We start from the raw sequence: 19,348 nt of genomic DNA, 5'->3' as shown, positions 1-19,348 counted from the left end.
CCAGCCAGAAGCCAGCCAGCGTCCAGCCAGAAGCCAGCCAGCATCCAGGCAGAAGCCAACCAGTGTCCAGCCAGAGGCCAGCCAGCATCCAGCCAGAGGCCAGCCAGCATCCAGGCAGAAGCCAACCAGTGTCCAGCCAGAGGCCAGCCAGCATCCAGCCAGAAGCCAGCCAGCGTCCAGCCAGAAGCCAGCCAGCATCCAGGCAGAAGCAACCAGTGTCCAGCCAGAGGCCAGCCAGAAGCCAGCCAGCGTCCAGCCAGAAGCCAGCCAGCATCCAGGCAGAAGCCAACCAGTGTCCAGCCAGAGGCCAGCCAGCATCCAGCCAGAAGCCAGCGTCCAGCCAGAGGCCAGCCAGCATCCAGCCAGAAGCCAGCCAGCATCCAGGCAGAAGCCAACCAGTGTCCAGCCAGAGGCCAGCCAGAAGCCAGCCAGCATCCAGCCAGAAGCCAGCCAGCATCCAGGCAGAAGCCAACCAGTGTCCAGCCAGAGGCCAGCCAGCATCCAGCCAGAGGCCAGCCAGCATCCAGGCAGAAGCCAACCAGTGTCCAGCCAGAGGCCAGCCAGAAGCCAGCCAGCGTCCAACTAGAAGCCAACAAGCGTCCAGCCAAAGGCCAGCCAGCTTCCAGGCAGAAGCCAGCCAGCATCCAGCCAGAAGGCAGCCAGCGTCCAGTCAGAGGCCTGCTGGTCAGTGTGAGTCCTGCCATTTTTGCGTGCATTTGTGTGTGCGTGCGTGTGTCTCTGTGTGTGTCTGTGTGTTTGTGCATGCCTGTGTGCTTTCGTGCATGTGCATGTGTGTGCATCTGTGTGTGTTTGCGTGCGCCTGTATGCTTTCGTGCGTGTGCATGTGTGCGTGCATCTGGGTGCGTGCGTGTGCTTTTTTTTACTGAGATGTATTTAACAAGTAGTGTGGTGTGTGCAGCATGTGGTTTCGGTGTGTGTGTAATGGTGGTGTGAGCGTGTGTTTGTGTGTTTGATTTTTTATTTAATTTCTTTTTTTAAATTGTATTGTTGGAAACATTTACAGTTAATGTACTTGTATTTAAAATAAAGAGCATTGTAGCTCCTAATTGTGCAATTTTTAAAGTCATCTTTTCAAATCACATATGTGGTCAATACATTTTCAACTGGTGTTTAGGCATTTCAATTTTACATGAGGGTATTTTTTTTTTTGGTGGGGGGAAATGGTTTTACAGCTTGCACATATTATTGAACTAGATAATCCAGCTCAGACTGGTGTGCCTTGGGTATATTTTTGGGGGGTTGTTTCTCAAAACGTTGTTTGTTGGTCTGCTTGAACATTGCTCAGATCATTTGAGCAGGGTAGTTTTTAAATATTTTACATTAGCCAGTTTGGGGGTTTGTGGATCTAAGTATAAATTCTTTATACTTACAGATCCATCAGGGACCAGTCAGCCAGCAGGGACCACAAAGTCAGAAGGGACCACAAAGTCAGCAGGGGCAACAAAGCCAGCAAGGACCAAGCCAGCAAGCCACTTTCCTGATGTAAGTATTAAAGACCACAAAGCTTCTAATTCAATTTGTATAGTAGTTTACAAGTGTCTTTATGCTTACAGATACACCAGGGACCACAAAGCTAGCAGGGACCACAGCCAGCAGGGACCGAGCCAGCAAGCGATTTTCCTCATGCAAGTATTAAAGACCACAAAACTTCTAATTCAATTTATATAGTAGCTTACAAGTGTCTTTATGCTTACAGATACACCATGGACCACAAAACTAGCAGGGACCACAAAGCCAGCAGGGACCACAAAGCCAGCAGGGACCGAGCCAGGAAGCCACTTTCCTGATGTAAGTATTAAAGACCACAAAGCTTCTAATTCAATTTGTATAGTACTGTAGCTTACAAGTGTTTTTATGCTTACAGATACACCAGGGACAACAGCCAGCAGGGACCACCAAGCCAGCAGGGACCGAGCCAGCAGGGACCGAGCCAGCAAGGACTGAGCCAGCAAGCCACTTTCCTGATAGTTACATAGTTATTAAGGTTGAAGGAAGACTTTAAGTCCATCTAGTTCAACCCATAGCCTAACCTAACATGCCCTAACATGTTGATCCAGAGGAAGGCAAAAAAAACCCATGTGGCAAATAGTAAGTTCCACATTGGGGAAAAAAATTCCTTCCCGACTCCACATACGGCAATCAGACTAATTCTCTGGATTAACGCCCTATCAAGGAATCTAGTGTATATATCCTGTAACATTATACTTTTCCAGAAGGGTATCCAGTCCCCTCTTAAATTTAAGTAACGAATCACTCATTACAACATCATACGGCAGAGAGTTCCATAGTCTCACTGCTCTTTCAGAAAAGAATCCGCGTCTGTTATTATGCTTAAACCTTCTTTCCTCCAGACGTAGAGGATGCCCCCTTGTCCCTGTCTCAGGTCTATGATTAAAAAGATCATCAGAAAGGTCTTTGTACTGTCCCCTCATATATTTATACATTAAAATAAGATCACCCCTTAGCCTTGGTTTTTCCAAACTAAATAGCCCCAAGTGTAATAACCCATCTTGGTACTGCAGACCCCCCAGTCCTCTAATAACCTTGGTCGCTCTTCTCTGCACCCGCTCTAGTTCAGCTATGTCTTTCTTATACACCGGAGACCAGAACTGTGCACAGTATTCTAAGTGTGGTCGAACAAGTGACTTGTATAGAGGTAAAATTATGTTCTCCTCATGAGCATCTATGCCTCTTTTAATGCATCCCGTTATTTTATTTGCCTTAGTAGCAGCTGCCTGACACTGGCCACTGACTATGAGATTGTCATCCACCCATACACCCAGATCTTTTTCATTGACGGTTTTGCCCAGAGTTTTAGAATTAACCCCTTAAGCCCCAAGGGTGGTTTGCACGTTAATGACCGGGCCAATTTTTACAATTCTGACCACTGTACATTTATGAGGTTATAACTCTGGAACGCTTCAACGGATCCCAGTGATTCTGACATTGTTTTCTCGGGACATATTGTACTTCATGATAGTGGTAAAATTTCTTTGATATTGCCTGCGTTTATTTGTGAAAAAAAACGGAAATTTGGCGAAAATTTTGAAAATTTCGCAATTTTCCAACTTTGAATTTTTATGCAATTAAATCACAGAGATATGTCACACAAAATACTTAATAAGTAACATTTCCCACATGTCTACTTTACATCAGCACAATTTTGGAACCAAAATTTTTTTTGTTAGGGAGTTATAAGGGTTAAAAGTTGACCAGCAATTTCTCATTTTTACAACACCATTTTTTTTTTTTTTTTAGCGACCACATCTCATTAGAAGTCATTTTGAGGGGTCTATATGATAGAAAATACCCAAATGTGACACCATTCTAAAAACTGCACCCCTCAAGGTGCTCAAAACCATATTCAAGAAGTTTATTAACCCTTCTGGTGCTTCACAGGAATTTTTGGAATGTTTAAATAAAAATGAACATTTAACTTTTTTTCACAAAAAATTTACTTCAGCTCCAATTTGTTTTATTTTACCAAGGGTAACAGGAGAAAATGGACCCCAAAAGTTGTTGTACAATTTGTCCTGAGTACGCCGATACCCCATATGTGGGGGTAAACCACTGTTTGGGCACATGACAGAGCTCGGAAGCGAAGGAGCGCCATTTGACTTTTCAATGCAAAATTGACTGGAATTGAGATGGGACGCCATGTTGCGTTTGGGGAGCCCCTGATGTGCCTAAACATTGAAACCCCCCACAAGTGACACCATTTTGGAAAGTAGACCCCCTAAGGAACTTATCTAGAGGTGTGGTGAGCACTTTGACCCACCAAGTGCTTCACAGAAGTTTATAATGCAGAGCCATAAAAATAAAACAAAAATTTTTTCCCACAAAAATTATTTTTTTAGCCCCCAGTTTTGTATTTTCCCGAGGGTAGCAGGAGAAATTGGACCCCAAAAGTTGTTTTCCAACTTGTCCTGAGTGCGCTGATACCCCATATGTGGGGGGAAACCACCGTTTGGACACATGGAAGGGAAGGAGCGCCATTTGGAATGCAGACTTAGATGGAATGGTCTGCAGGCATCACATTGCGTTTGCAGAGCCCCTAATGTACCTAAACAGTAGAAACCCCCCACAAGTGACACCATGTTGGAAAGTAGACCCCCTAAGGAACTTATCTAGATGTGTGGTGAGCGCTTTGACCCACCAAGGGCTTCACAGAAGTTTATAATGCAGAGCCGTAAAAATAAAACAAAAATTTTTTCCCACAAAAATTATTTTTTTAGCCCCCAGTTTTGTATTTTCCCGAGGGTAGCAGGAGAATATGGAACCCAAAAGTTGTTTTCCAATTTGTCCTGAGTGCGCTGATACCCCATATGTGGGGGGAACCACCGTTTGGATGCATGGGAGGGCTCGGAAGGGAAGGAGCGTCATTTGAAATGCAGACTTAGATGGAATGGTCTGCAGGCGTCACATTGCGTTTGCAGAGCCCCTAATGTACCTAAACAGTAGAAGCCCCCCACAAGTGACCCCATTTTGGAAACTAGACCCCCCAAGGAACTTATCTAGATGTGATGTAAGAACTTTGAACCCCCAAGTGTTTCACTACAGTTTATAACGCAGAGCCGTGAAAATAAAAAATCTTTTTTTTCCCACAAAAATGATTTTTTAGCCCCCAGTTTTGTATTTTCTCAAGGGTAACAGGAGATATTGGACCCAAAGGTTGTTGTCCTATTTGTCCTGAGTACGCTGATACCCCATATGTTGGGGTAAACCCCTGTTTGGGCACACGGGAGAGCTCGGAAGGGAAGGAGCACTGTTTTACTTTTTCAACGCAGAATTGGCTGGAATTGAGATCGGACGCCATGTCGTGTTTGGAGAGCCCCTGATGTGCCTAAACAGTGGAAACCCCCCAATTATAACTGAAACCCTAATCCAAACACACCCCTAACCCTAATCCCAACAGTAACCCTAACCACACCTCTAACCCTGACACACCCCTAACCCCAATCCCAACCCTATTCCCAACCGTAAATGTAATCTAAACCCTAATCGTAACTTTAGCCCCAACCCTAACGGTAGCCTTAACCCTAGCCCCAACCCTAGCCCTAACCCTAGACCCAACCCTAACCCTAGCCCTAACCCTAGCCCTAACCGTAGCCCTAGCCCTAACCCTAACCCTAGCCCTAACCCTAGCCTTAGCCCTAACCCTAGCCCCAACCCTAACCCTAGCCCTAACCCTAGCCCTAATGGGAAAATGGAAATAAATACATTTTTTTTATTTTTCCCTAACTAAGGGGGTGATGAAGGGGGGTTTGATTTACTTTTATAGCGGGTTTTTTAGCGGATTTTTATGATTGGCAGCCGTCACACACTGAAAGACGCTTTTTATTGCAAAAAATATTTTTTGCGTTACCACATTTTGAGAGCTATAAATTTTCCATATTTTGGTCCACAGAGTCATGTGAGGTCTTTTTTTTTGCGGGACGAGTTGACGTTTTTATTGGTAACATTTTCGGGCACGGCACATTTTTTGATCGCTTTTTATTCCGATTTTTGTGAGGCAGAATGACCAAAAACCAGCTATTCATGAATTTCTTTTGGGGGAGGCGTTTATACCGTTCCGCGTTTGGTAAAATTGATAAAGCAGTTTTATTCTTTGGGTCAGTACGATTACAGTGATACCTCATTTATATTATTTTTTTTATGTTTTGGCGCTTTTTTACGATAAAAACTATTTTATAGAAAAAATAATTATTTTTGCATCGCTTTATTCTGAGGACTATAACTTTTTTAGTTTTTTGCTGATCATGATGTGTGGCAGCTCGTTTTTTGCGGGACAAGATGACGCTTTCAGCGGTACCATGGTTATTTATATTTGTCTTTTTGATCGCGTGTTATTCCACTTTTTGTTCGGCAATATGATAATAAAGCGTTTTTTGCCTCGTTTTTTTTTTTTCTTACGGTGTTTACTGAAGAGGTTAACTAGTGGGACAGTTTTATAGGTCGGGTCGTTACGGACGCGGCGATACTAAATATGTGTACTTTTATTGTTTTGTTTTTTTTATTTAGATAAAGAAATGTATTTATGGGAATAATATTTTTTTTTTTTTCATTATTTTGGAATATTTTTTTTTATTTTTTTTACACATTTGGAAATTATTTTTTTTACTTTTTTACTTTGCCCCAGGGGGGGACATCACAGATCAGTGATCTGACAGTGTGCACAGCACTCTGTCAGATCACCGATCTGATAGAAGTGCAGTCTGCTTCACAGTGCCTGCTCTGAGCAGGCTTCTGTGAAGTCACCTCCCTCCCTGCAGGACCCGGATCCGCGGCCATCTTGGATCCGGGCCTGGAAGATGCAGGGAGGGAGGTAAGACCCTCGCAGCAACGCGATCACATCGCGTTGCTGCGGGGGTCTCAGGGAAGCCCGCAGGGAGCCCCCTCCCTGCGGGAAGCTTCCCTATACCGCCGGCACATCGCGATCATCTTTGATCGCGGTGTGCCGGGGGTTAATGTGCCGGGGGCGGTCCGTGACCGCTCCTGGCACATAGTGCCGGATGTCAGCTGCGATAGGCAGCTGACACCCGGCCGCGATCGGCCGCGCTCCCCCCGTGAGCGCGGCCGATCGCATATGACGTACTATCCCGTCACTGGGAATTAAGTCCCAGGGCACCTCGATGGGATAGTACGTCATATGGGATAAAGGGGTTAAGCACATAGTTATACATCTTATTACTTCTACCCAAGTGCATGACCTTACATGTATCCCCATTAAAGCTCATTTGCCATTTATCAGCCCAAGCTTCTAGTTTACATAAATCATCCTGTAATATAAACTTGTTCTCCCCTGTATTGATTACCTTGCAGAGTTTAGTGTCATCTGCAAATATTGAAATTCTACTCTGAATGCCCCCTACAAGTTCATTAATAAATATGTTAAAAAGAAGAGGGCCCAATACTGACCCCTGTGGTACCCCACTGCTAACCGCTATCCAGTTCGAGTGTGTTCCATTAATAACCACCCTTTGTTTCCTATCCCTGAGCCAGCTCTCAACCCACATACACATATTTTCCCCTATCCCCATTATTCTCATTTTATGTATCAACCTTTTGTGTGGCACCGTATCAAAAGCTTTTGAAAAGTCCATATGCACTACATCTACTGGGTTTCCTTGGTCCAGTCCGGAACTTACCTCTTCATAGAAGCTGATCAAATTAGTCTGACATGAACGGTCCCTAGTAAACCCGTGCTGATACTGGGTCATGAGGTTATTCCTCTTCAGATACTCCAGCATAGCATCCCTTAGAATGCCCTCCAGGATTTTACCCACAGTAGAGGTTAAGCTTACTGGCCTATAATAGTAAGTATTAAAGACCACAAAGCTTCTAATTCAATTAGTATAGTACTGTAGCTTACAAGTGTCTTTATGCTTACAGATACACCAGGGACCACAGCCAGAAGGGACCACCAAGCCAGCAGGGACCGAGCCAGCAGGGGCCAGCAAGCCTGTTTCCTGATGTAAGTGTTAAAGACCATGAAGCTTTGAATTTAATTTGTATAGTAGCTTACAAGCGTCTTTATACTTACAGATACAGCAGGGACCACTCAGCAAAAAAAAAGTCTTCTTCTGGGAGCCCTCCTCCACAGTGTCTGCGTAGTGAGGTAATTTAAAATTTTTTTCGTTTTTGGTGTTCTTGTTAAAATTTCTTTTAAACACTATATGCATTAATTATGCTTTCACAGGAAGCTGAAGCAGTCGAGAGTCTCTCAGAAGGAGACGGGATGGGTGGAGAAACACAAGGAGCGGGCGCACAGAGTGTAAGTTGTGCCGAAACAGTTGCTTCACACATCACAGTGCACTCAACACTAGGGTTGAGCGACCTTTACTTTTATGGGATCGGGTCGGGTTTCACGAAACCCGACTTTTTCAAAAGTCGGGTCGAGTGAAATCGGCCGATCCTATAAAAAAGTCGGGGTCGGCCGAAACTCGAAACCCAATGCAGTGCATTGGGTTTCCAATGGTTCCCAGGGTCTGAAGGAGCGGAAACTCTCCTTCAGACCCTGGGATCCATATTTAAGTGTAAAATAAAGAATTAAAATAAAAAATATCGCTATACTTACCCTCTGACGCGCCCTGGTACTAACCGGGAACCTTCCTTCCTTCGAATCAGCGCTTCCAGGACCTTGCGGTGACGTCGCGATGCTTCTTTCTGGCAGCCTTCCTTCCTAAGAATCAGCGCTTGCAGGACCTTGCGTGACGTCGCGGCTTGTGATTGGTCGCGCGAGCGGTCACATGGGCGGCCGCGCGACCAATCACAAGCCGCGACGTCATCGCGACGTCACCGCAAGGTCCTGGAAGCGCTGATTCGAAGGAAGGAAGGTTCCCGGTTAGTACCAGGGCGCGTCAGAGGGTAAGTATAGCGATATTTTTTATTTTAATTCTTTATTTTACATTAAATATGGATTCCGATACCGATTTCCGATATTGCAAACATATCGGAAATCGGGATCGGAATTCCGATACCACATTCAGAAGATCGCCGACCTCATGGCCGACCCCACACAGGGGTCGGGTTTCATGAAACCAGACTTTGCCATAAGTCGGCGACTTCTGAAAGTGGCCGACCCGTTTCGCTCAAACCTACTCAACACATACAAAACAGATCATCATACATCACAGTACACATACAACATATGCCTACATCCAACATAATCCTTTTTCCTATTTTTAGTCTGCTGCACATTCTGGCCAACGCCATGAAGGTCCCCCCAGCCGCTCCTAGAGTCGGCATCGTAATCGCCGCAGCGGTCAGCCAGCAGTGAGTTTTTTTTTTTTCTTTTTTCTCTTGGTAGTTTTGTGTTTCAGTGTACTAATTTTTTTTTTGCTCTTTTCACAGTATTCACAGCGTGCTCCCGACTCAGATGGTGAGGACGGCAGACTCGATGTGGACCGCCTCATCGAGGAGGTCCGCGAGTGGGAGCCACTGTGGAACATGGCTGACCGCAGGCATGCAAATCAGTTTGTGACCTGTCGCCTCTGGGAGGAAATATGCGAGAACATTGTGGCCAACTGGGAGGAGCTTGATCCAAGGCAGCAGACTCGAAAACGTAAGTAGTCACATTTCAGCAATTTCTGGAGCAGGACAGAATGTGTTGTAATTAACCCATTTTTTTTTATTTCATTCTTCTCTTTACAGGTGAAAGGGTTATGAAGCGGTGGCAGTCACTCAGGGATCGCTTTAAAAGGGAGTTTAACCAGGATATGCAGGCCCCGAGTGGCTCAAGAGGACAACGAAGGTCACCATATAAATACAGCCGTGCCCTGTCCTTCCTCCGGGAAACGATGTTGAGAAGAAGGTAAATATTCAACAGCCCATTGAATAATTCACCATGTTTACCTGTGTAACCTTTTTTTTTGCTTCAGGCAGGGCTTTTTCCTATCAATATATTAATTGTTATTTTTTTCTATTATTTCACAGCACCTTCTGTAGCACTTAGGAGCCCCTGCTTCTACCTTGGACCCCTCTGGAGCGATCCCACAGGAGTCCGCCACCATGGGCCACGTCGGTAGACCCCACCCCTCTGACCCCTCATCTGGCCCTTCCCTCACTTCCGGTACCTCTGCCCCATCCACATCAAGATCCGCCAGTCCTGGAGCATCATCGCAGACTTCGTTACTTGAAGCTGCTGGTGACGAGTTAGCGTTCCCTTTACCCCACCCCTCTGATCCTGCCACCTCTAGAACACCATTAGGTTTGGGGTGGCAGCGACAGAGGGGTCAGGAAAGGAGTTATGCTCCTGAGTTCTTGCATCTGAATGCAGCCTTCCAGATCTCTTTCCAACTTTTGGGAGAGCAAGTGACTGCTGGGTTCAGCATGGTGAAACAAAGCATCAGTGAACTTAGCAGTCGCTTGAATAGGCTGTATTCAGATGCAAGGGAATCTCCAAACAACCTTTTTTTCAATCAATGCTCAGGAGCATGGAAAAGCTATCTATTGACCAGCAGGTGCAGGTAATGCAAGGCTGCCATACTGCTCTAGTGCAGGCCATCACCCAAGCCCCTCCAACTCCCACACCTCCCCACACAGCCACTGTCTCTCCTACCAACCCTTTCCAAACTACTTGTTGTTTCCCAACCCAGGCCCAATTCCCAACCCAGGCCCAAATCCCAACCCAGGCCCAAATCCCAATGTCTTCCCCACTGTTTGCTTCCCTATCAAATTTTCCTTCCCTGTTTAGTATTCCACCTACCCCAACACCACCCCCCTGTCAAACCTGACCTCCCTGCTCAGCCTCATGCCCCCCCCCCCACTTCCACTACAGATCAACCCCAACCCAGTAGGCTTTCCCCCACTATCGACGTGGTCCAACCTTCCAACCCCTCCGTTAGTATCTCCACCACACAATTTACAGATTTATGAACTGTAAAATTTGTTTAATAAACATTTGTAAAAATATTTTGTTTAACTAAAAAAGGGTTGAAATAGAGTGTAACCCAAAAAGGGTTTTTAAAAATGTGTTTCACCAAAAAATGTTTAATGAAGACATTTAATAAAAAATATGAAAAATAAAATTTTGTTTGGTTTAAAAACTATTTTATTGTTAAGTGTCTTCATTTAAGTATGCTAAGAAAAATAAAGCTACAAAAACATAACACACGTTGACAAGGTATGTTTGGTTTATTAGAAAATATACCAAACTTTAGGGAACTAAGTAAAGCTTTGTGTCTAGAAAATCATAAGGCTCTGTACAAAAACATTATTGGCATAGACATCAAAGAAACATCTCAAACTATGTCATCTTGCCATGGAACTCGGCCTTCAGATGACATGAAATAATCAGCGAAGTGGTCCCTCATTCTGGAAACCGCAACTGCGGTCCGAACAGAGTTGCTTTGGTAATCCCACAAGGTTGTCTGACAGTCCTCTTCATCCATGGAAACTGGCTCCTGGGAAATACCATAATTGTGCAGCACCACACAGGCCTTGACAACCTCGTCCACAGTCTCTGTCTGAAGTTTTATGGTGGTTAGCAGCACGCGCCACTTTGCGGTTAAAATGCCAAACGCACACTCCACCACTCGTCTGGCTCTAGTTAAAAGGTAGTTAAACACTCGTTTTGTTCGGGTCAATTCTCTGCTGGAATATGGTTTCAGTAGGTGTGGTGACAGCTGGAATGCCTCACCACCAACACAGACAAATGGCATAGGTGGGCCAGATGTTCCCGAGAGTGGTCTTGGTGGTGGGAAATCATAGGTGTCTCCATATAGACAACGGCCCATCGGAGAAGTTTTGATGACTTGTGAGTCGTTTGAGCGGCCATAGGCTCCAATGTCCACAGCAATAAATTTACAATTGGCATCCGCTATGGCCATAAGTACTATCGAAAAGTACTTTTTGTAATTATAGTACTCGGAGCCAAATCCTGCAGGTTTTGCAATCCGGTTATGTTTGCCATCTACGGCACCCAAACAATTTGGGAAATGGCACAGTTTTTCAAAATTTTCAGCACTCTGCAGCCAGATGTCCATAGTCGGATCCGGAATGTATTCCTGATGCAAAGTATCCCATAGTGCGCGGCAGGTCACTTTAACAATTCCTGAAATTGTCGAGATTCCAAGGCGAAACTGGTAATGCAGTGATGTTAGGGATTCTCCGGTAGCAAGGAATCTGTGGAAAAAAAAATTATTAAAAAATGCAAACACCAACATCACATTTTAAAGCAATTTTCACAAATATAATAATCCACAATCAATAGAGAGAAAATGTGACCGGCACTGAAAAGCTGTGTATCAAAGCAATTTTACATGTGATCTTACATGGAGTGGACGCTACTGGCCTCTGATGAGATCCAGGTGGTGCTCTGCATACAGAATCCAGGAATCAAAGTGAGCAGGTATAAGAAAGAAATGCGACACTCACCATCTGTCTTCAGCTAAAAATGTCCTTTATTTAGCACTTAAGCCTTCACAAACATGATGCGGCATCGGCAGGAGTATACGAGGGAGCGGGGGAGTGACAGGGGAGGACGACAGCCGTTTCGCGCACAGGCACTTCTACGGGCCGTTGTCCTCCCCTGTCACTCCCGCGCTCCCTCGTATACTCCTGCCGATGCCGCATCATGTTTGTGAAGGCTTAAGTGCTAAATAAAGGACATTTTTAGCTGAAGACAGATGGTGAGTGCCACATTTCTTTCTTATACCTGCTCACAAATATAATAATATCTTTAATATTTGTTTGGTTTTTTTTAATTTTGTTAAACGGCACTTCGGAAGTTTTTGTTCTGTTTTAGTGCACATTTAAACCAGCATTTTTACATCTGTGCATTCCTATGGAGCAAGTGTTAAACACTGTAGAATGGGCACAAATAATAAAATAATTGACATGCTGCAGAAAATGCAACCCAGTGTTTCAGCGCAGTATTTTCTACAGCATGTTCACTGCTGATGTGGTTTACCCGCTGCAAAAAAAAAAAAAAAAACGTGCACATGGCATTAGCTATGAACAATGATAAAAAAATACATAAAAATAGGCTTACCGCAGTGTCACCATCAGCCACTCCGCCCGTGAGATGGAACACCTGAACTGTGTGTCCTTCCTTCGGATGACATCCCCAACAAGTTCCAACAAAACATCAAAGTGTTCCTGTCTCATTCGAACATAATTAAAGAATTTATCCGGGTTCTGCCCCAACTCCATGTAGATAGTTGAATACACGCCTCGGGTTATTCGCTGGGCGTTTATGGGATGTATCCATAGGTGGCGCCGGCGACGCCGCTGTTGAAGAATCCTCTCTCTTGCTGATGCCTCCTTCTGCCGAACTATTATTGCCAGCCTATTGGTCTCAAAAATAACATCCAAACATATGGTCGCAATCTTCACACGCACTCCTTCCATCTCTGCCACTTTCTCTAAACCCTGTCAAAGATGGGGTGTAAAAACAGTCAATATATAGGTTTCCCTATTTTCCAGTAGCCAATCACATTTGGGAGACTCCCATTTTTTTTAGACATGGAAAACGGATTCGTCAAAAAAACCCCGGATGAAATGGATGGTAAAAACGGACAAGACCGATGCAACGGATCCAGTTTTTCGACGAAACCGTCTAGCGGATCCGTCTAAATACTGGATGCGTTGCATCCGTTTTTCACTATTTTTGATGCATCCGTCGATACGTCGCACCGACACATTGTGATGGCCGCCAGACGACGCAAGTGTGAAAGAAGCCTTATGCAGAATATTCAGTGTAAAAGGAACATTTCTCAGCTAAATCTACAATCAGCTGTAACGTAGAATAGAAAAATGTCCTGTCTAAGTAATTGACATCCATTCGTGAGCACAGTTTTTCTTATTGTTTCTGGTACAAAGAATTGCGCCTGTCAATTAAATATAATGAATATGTAGGGGGCAGAGTTGAATGATGGACTACAAGTGAGCAGGTGATAGGGGAAAATATAAGGGCTATGTTTAAGAAAACAGTAAAAACACAATTAAGTGTTGGGGCTGTCACTGGAGCCTGTAATCGGATTCGTTATATAATCCACTATAATACAATATATACAGATTAGTGTTATTCAGTTCGCGGGGTTCGCTTTACTCTTCTGTGTTACTCAGTTAAAGCAAATTGGAAGCTCCCAATTTATTGAAAATAAAAGTAGTCCCAAACCTCCACGGTTTCCTTTGATTTAATTTTTATACCATGCACAGGTCTAATTCACTGCTGAGATTCTCAATGTCACACGCACTGCAGCTTCTCAGAAAGTGGAATTGTTCTACTGATATCTTTGCTAGCATGACGGTCAGTCTATTGATGTTTAGACAGGTTAAGCAATTTTCATATAAAATGTGGGGCTTAAATGCAATATTCACAGGGTTTTTCCTACCTTATCTGAGAGCTGCAAAATATAGGGACAGAGACCTCAATTCCAGTGATGTGTCACTTACTGGGCTGCTTGCTGAAGTTTTGATAAAATCACAGTTTTATCTACTGCAGAGCTAGCAGTTCTCTGAATGCTGAGCTCTGTATTACCCCGCCCACACCACTGATTGGCAGCTGTCCGTGTATACTGTGCATAGCCCAATCAGTGGTGGGGGCGGGGTAATACAGAGCTCATGAATATGGAGGTTTACTAGTCCTCTAGTGAAAATCTCCTGCTGATAAAACAGGGATTTTATCAAAACTACAGCAGGCACCCCAGTAAGTGACATCACTGGAATCAGGGTCTCTGTCTCTACATTATGCTGCCCTCAGATAAGGTGGCACAAATCTGGTGCAGATTAAGAGTGTCTCCCCTCATGCAGATGAGAAACATGAAAACTATGAGGACTGCTGTGTAATGCACTGATGTTGATTCTTGGTGCCTCCATCACCCCTACTGTAGGGTCTTCTGCAGTCAGTGGAATAGCAACTGGTGGTCCTTTACCTGCAAAGGAGAAAATAAATATTTCATTTTACACACTTTGGGGTGCATGTGAGAAACACCCAAAAACACTCTTGCGTGCTTATAAGAAAGTCACAACTAGTTTAATACAGCAATGAGACAGTGGGTCATTTTTTTTAGAAAGAAAGCCACAATGATTAACTTGTAATGACGATTCATTTGACTTCTTTTCTTTTTTGCTTACTTTTCTTGTGCTGTAGACGGGGATATAAGAGTATAAGAAATTCACAATAATCCTTAATTATACCGGAGGATGACAATTCTCTGATGAGTTGTGACATTTCATAAATTTGCTGAGACAGTAAAGGGCATTAAAAAAAGAATAACAGAGGAAGGTTGGGAAGGTGCAGCGTGAAAAATGCTGTTAGATTTTTCTAGTATGGATAAAGGTGTCATTATTTCTTTGATTATTTATGACATCAAAAGGTCGTGTACACCAAAATGGGATCAATAAAAACGTCAGCTCGACACACAAGGAATAAGCCATCATCCAGACCCAGATCAGGAAAAATGGAGACGCTACGGGTCTCAGAAAATAGCAACTGTTTTTCTTTATCAGCTTTGCATTTTTTTCACCACTTAAATAAAAATAAACCTATACATGTTTGGTATCTACGAATTCAGAAAAAAGAAAACAGTTGTGGAATTGCACTTTTTTGGGGGGAATTTCACCGCAATTTGAATTTTTTTCCCGTTTTCCAGTACACGATATGGAAAAACCAATGGTGTCGTTCAAAAGTGCGACTTGTCCCACGAAAAAAAGCCTCCATACGGCAATGTTGATGGAAAAGCAGAAAAGTTATGGTTCTGGGAAGAAGGGGAGCAAAAAAAATGGAAACTCAAAAACTGAAAAATCCAAGGTGGTGAAGGGCTTTAAACACAAATACTGTATTTAAACTTTAGATAACTTCAAAAAACAAAGTTTGTCTTTCACTCTAAAGTGATTATGAGCCAGGCTGCTAAAAGCCTTTTAGAATTTGGCAGTAAAGTAACATTTTCAGCAAAAAGCTGCACTAAATCCCGCAGGAATCATTACTAGATGGTACCGCCGCAGATTGGAAACACTAATAAGTGAAGTTTAGGTATTGAAAGTAAAGTTATTCCCAAACCATCGGGTAACAAGCATCAAATATTACGATGTCCAGATTGTGAGGCTTGGCTAGGGAGCCTTGTAGTGGAGGAGAGCTAAGCGACAGGTTGGAGCTATCCATGGTTCTGAATTAACTCAGAATCCAATACACTATGAAAGTACTCGTTTTCTGAATTTATAAAATATAACACAGGCTGCGCTTACAGGTTTTTGCTTTCCCTCTCTTTGTATAACATGGGCCTTGTGGACCTTGTAATGTCATGTTATGATTTCAACCTTGTTTTGGGGGGTTTTGTTTTACCATCGCAATAACCACAGATCTGCACATCTCCTGGTGTTCCGAGCACAATGCAAGCTATGAACTACCCAGATAGTTCTATACCCAGATAGATTAATCTATACCCAGATAGATTAGCGAAATTAGGATTATTTAGTCTAGAAAAAAGACGACTGAGGGGCGATCTAATAACCATGTATAAGTATATAAGGGGACAATACAAATATCTCGCTGAGGATCTGTTTATACCAAGGAAGGTGACGGGCACAAGGGGGCATTCTTTGCGTCTGGAGGAGAGAAGGTTTTTCCACCAACATAGAAGAGGATTCTTTACTGTTAGGGCAGTGAGAATCTGGAATTGCTTGTCTGAGGAGGTGGTGATGGCGAACTCAGTCGAGGGGTTCAAGAGAGGCCTGGATGTCTTCCTGGAGCAGAACAATATTGTATCATACAATTATTAGGTTCTGTAGAAGGACGTAGATCTGGGTATTTATTATGATGGAATATAGGCTGAACTGGATGGACAAATGTCTTTTTTCGGCCTTACTAACTATGTTACTATGTTACTATGTTACTATGTTACCCATTTCCTTGAGAGGTAAAATTGGTTCATTACTGCTTTGAGGGTTAAGTATATATATAAAGAATGAATCATCTAATTCCTAATAGGTTCACCATCACCAGCCATTATAAATTCACGTGCAATCCATGATTGCATTGTCCTTGGTGTCTAGATTGAAAGATGTTCAATATATTTCTCAAGTTTTCAAACGGATCATGGTATAATATCTGCGATGGTCTTTGGAGCTTTTATTCAGTTGATATTCCATTATGCCAGTGCTCACCTTCCTTCTCTGACGTGTTACTGTAGATTTTTTAGTTAGGACAACTGTAATCTGTATTGTGACCTGGCTGCAAATGTTTAAAGGGAAGGTACCACGTTTGTAGATCATTAATAAATCACTGTAATGTAGCATAACATGCTGCTATAACCAAGTGTTAAATGCATGTGAAACAGATTACGTGTGTAATATGAGTTTAAAGAAGGCACTGGGGGCTGACATCTTGGTTTCACAGCAGTTCACGACACTATCAGTGTCATTTTACGGCACCCCATGGACATAGGGTCAGCGCTGGTCTATTATCTCCTATCTGTAACATTGTAGCTGCTTTTAGCAGTGAGCTGAGCACGCCTCTGTGGGCTGCACAACTCACTGCTGTAGGTGTGACTGGCCGTCATTTTATTATAGCCCAGTGCTATCTGCCGAGCTCCACTTACTCTACTTGCCAAGCTCCACTTACTTTCTATCGCAGGAGAGAAGCACTCACTGGAACCGGAGGATGGGGAGTGCGGGTGATTTATCTTCATGCTCCTCTGTACTCCAGGAACTGCACTGCACATCCTGGGCAGACATCCTCTGCTCTCACAAGCTTCCCTCCCTGTGTGCTTCTCCTGCTCTGTCTCCTCCTCACACACAGACCCTGTGATCTCTGGTAAGCTGCATTCACAGCCTGCCTCTCTCTCTGCCATACAATGTATCTCTCCCCTCCCTCCACAATGCCTGGCCATTCTCTGCAGACCTGGATCTCCTCCTTCTTATCTTACTGAGGGATGAGTCACAGGCAGCTCTGCTCAGATAATGCTGCTCCATACATAAACACCACATGTCTTCACTTTTCCCCCAGACCACCATGCTGCTGAGCCCACTGTGTTCTGCTTTTTTGTAAACTCTGTAGCTGTGTTTCTGATGCAGTAACTGCTGGTGATAGCAGATTACAGGGCAATCACACACAAAATGGCTCTGCCCTGTGATGCTGCTCTTCATTCTGCCCCAGGGATATTAGACCACCCAAAAGGGGAGGGAAATGGTGATGTCAGCAGTTACTACCCCAATTTTCCAGCTAACAGTAAAGCTGGTAAGTCTCACTATAGCTGCTTGAGGTCTAAAACGGAAAATGCTCCCCCTAGTGGTCAATATATATATTTGAAAAGAAAATATATATTTTTCATATGGAAATGTTTGCAAACAGTGCAAACATTGCATTAATTCATTTTACTTACTATTTTAAGCTTAATTTCACAAAAAAACAAACTACAAAAAAACTGGTGGCACCTTCTTTTTAACTATCCCAAAGCACCTACAGATGGAGAAAAAGTGGTTCTTGACTACTGCGGAGAACTATACCGTTAGCATAGCACGTCTTTGCTATTTGCATAGATGGCCACTTGTTCTATTTGAATCAGCAATAACCGCTCTGCACACATAACGTAGGCACTGTGTCCAAAAATGTAAGTGATGTTGCGCCACTTCTGTAATCAAAACATTACACAATGTTATTGAATTGAAAGTTAAATACATGACAAGGCCTCAAGAATAAAGATACTCTAAAATTACAGGTTTACAGCTGTGGATACTAAATATGTAACCACGCTATGATCATGGGAGCCTTACCTCTGGGACAGCCATCAGTCATCCCAATGCATATTACATACAGTACCTGTCCATCCGCTATACAAAAAAGAGCAGAAAACCTCTTTTAAGGTAGGGCAGTATTGCAGTTTATTATATAGCTGATGGATGCAGCATCCCCCATGATAAAGACGAAGACAACATTCATGCAAAATACTGATGAAACAACAACCTACATGTCTACCAATCATGGAGGGGGAAGTTGCCTAGTATTTTGAATACACACAAATAATAATAATAATCTTTATATAGCGCCAACATATTCCACAGCGCTTTACAGTTAAACAGTTTCAAATTAGGCTTACACAGGGCGCCAGTCACACAGATACGTGCGCACACATACAGATGCACAGTATCTGGCTTACAACAAATTAGTGATGCCCATACTATTAGATCAGGCAGGTTGCCCAGCACTATATACAATGGGGGAAATAAGTATTTGATCCCTTACTGATTTTCTAAGTTTGCCCAATGACAAAGACATGAACAGTCTATAATTTTAAGGGCAGGTTAATTTTAACATAGAGAGATAGAATATCAAAAATAAAATCCAGAAATTCACATTGCATAAATTATATAAATTTATTTGCATTTTGCAGTGAGAAATAAGTATTTGATCCATCTGGCAACCAAGACTTAATAGTTGGTGGCAAAACCCTTGTTGGCAAGCACAGCAGTCAGACGATTTTTGTAGCTGATGATGAGGTTTGCTCACATGTCAGGAGGAACTTTGGTCCACTCCTCTTTGCAGATCATCTCTAAATCATTAAGATTCTAAGGCTGTTGCTTGGCAACTTGGAGATTCAACTCCCTCAATAAGTTTTCTATGGGATTAAGGTCTGGAGACTGGCTAGGCCACTCCATGACCGTAATGTGCTTCTTTTTGAGCCACTCCTTTGTTGTCTTGGCTGTATGTTTTGGGTTATTGTCTTGCTGTAAGACCCAGCAACAACCTATTTTTAATGTCCTGGCGGAGGGAAGGAGGTTGTCACTCAGGATTTTACGGTACCAGGCTCCATCCATTCCCCTATTGATGCTATGAAGTAGTCCTGTGCCATTAGCGGAGAAACACCCCCAAAACATAATGTTTCCA

At 43.4% G+C, this 19,348-nt stretch overlaps 2 long non-coding RNA genes across 2 annotated transcripts; both read left to right on the top strand.

Moving 5' to 3' along the window:
* Positions 1–1,732: 1,732 nt before the first annotated feature.
* On the top strand, positions 1,733–7,480 carry LOC138674273 (uncharacterized). The gene is made up of 3 exons (XR_011320566.1): positions 1,733–1,809; positions 1,886–2,005; positions 7,414–7,480. It is a non-coding gene; the product is annotated as an uncharacterized lncRNA (long non-coding RNA).
* A 1,229-nt stretch (positions 7,481–8,709) lies between these two features.
* LOC138674272 (uncharacterized) lies at positions 8,710–9,295 on the top strand. Its single transcript, XR_011320565.1, has 3 exons — positions 8,710–8,796; positions 8,875–9,085; positions 9,175–9,295. It is a non-coding gene; the product is annotated as an uncharacterized lncRNA (long non-coding RNA).
* The last annotated feature ends 10,053 nt before the right edge of the window (positions 9,296–19,348 follow it).

Source organism: Ranitomeya imitator, chromosome 4 (genome assembly GCF_032444005.1).
Source record: "Ranitomeya imitator isolate aRanImi1 chromosome 4, aRanImi1.pri, whole genome shotgun sequence".
NCBI classification, from domain to species: Eukaryota; Metazoa; Chordata; class Amphibia; order Anura; family Dendrobatidae; genus Ranitomeya; species Ranitomeya imitator.
The sequence above is the reverse complement of the archived record's forward strand: the minus strand, read 5'-3'. Positions and strand labels throughout refer to the sequence as shown.